This window comes from Propithecus coquereli, unplaced genomic scaffold (assembly GCF_000956105.1).
Source record: "Propithecus coquereli isolate 6110/MARCELLA unplaced genomic scaffold, Pcoq_1.0 Scaffold836, whole genome shotgun sequence".
In the NCBI taxonomy this organism is placed as follows: domain Eukaryota; kingdom Metazoa; phylum Chordata; class Mammalia; order Primates; family Indriidae; genus Propithecus; species Propithecus coquereli.
This window is the reverse complement of record NW_012154574.1, coordinates 38,600-39,530: the sequence shown is the minus strand read 5'-3', so window position 1 is coordinate 39,530 and position 931 is coordinate 38,600.

The following is a 931-nucleotide window of genomic DNA, read 5'->3' as shown; positions in this document are numbered from 1 at the left end:
CCAGAGCTGGCGGGGTCGTGGGCAGACATCATCGCCCGCAATGACGCCACGCGGCTCCCCTCCCTCTCTCCCCGCGGTTTCACATTTTCATTTCGTGCATTCGAGTCTGCTCCATTTGCACTTTGGGGTGTGGTGACAGCCGGGCCCAGCGTCACGTTCTGCGTGTGGATGTCCGGTTTTCCCAGAGACCGTCCTTCCCCCGGCATGTGCTCCTGGTGCCCTCGTCGAAACAAATTCGGTGCTGACATGTGCACCGACCTCTGGGCTCCGACTGCTCCTTGGGGCTGTGTCTGCCGCTGTGGGGCACAGGGTGGGAGGGTCCTTTGGTCTGGTCTTGCGCCCGCGTGTCGGGCGACCCGCACCCGCTCTGGGTAGTACCCAGCTACCAGGCGGGCCGGGACCACGGGCTGTTTTCTGGGCATCCCACCTCGAGATGGGCGGCACACCGGAGCCTGGGCGATGCTGGAAGACGGGCCCAGGGGCCTGAGGCTGGCGGCTCTGGGGGCCCAGGGCAGGCGTGTGCGGGGGCAGGGGTCCCAGGCCATATCCACAAGGCTGCTCCTCCTGCCCCACGGGTCAGAGGACTCGTGCTCACACTGTGGGGCCTGCAGCTCAGTCAGCGCCGGGCTGCCATTGCCCAGGGCCCCTGGGAGGAGGGGTCTTCCCTCCAGTGGCTTCCTTGCCCCTCCGGCCAGGCCCTGGGCCGCCAGTCTCCCTGCCACCCCATCTCTCCAGTAAACTGCTCCTCTGGGCCCTGAGGGGAGGGTGTGGGTCCCATTACCGTGGAGGGGCCACGTGGCTGACCCTTTGTGTGGGCCCTGGAGGAGCTGGTGGGACTGGACCCTCCTCTCCCCGACGCCTGTTCCCAGCGCCCTGCTGTGTGGGGCCAGCCCGAGAGCTGGCCTGGCCATTGTGGGCTGCCACTTGTGGA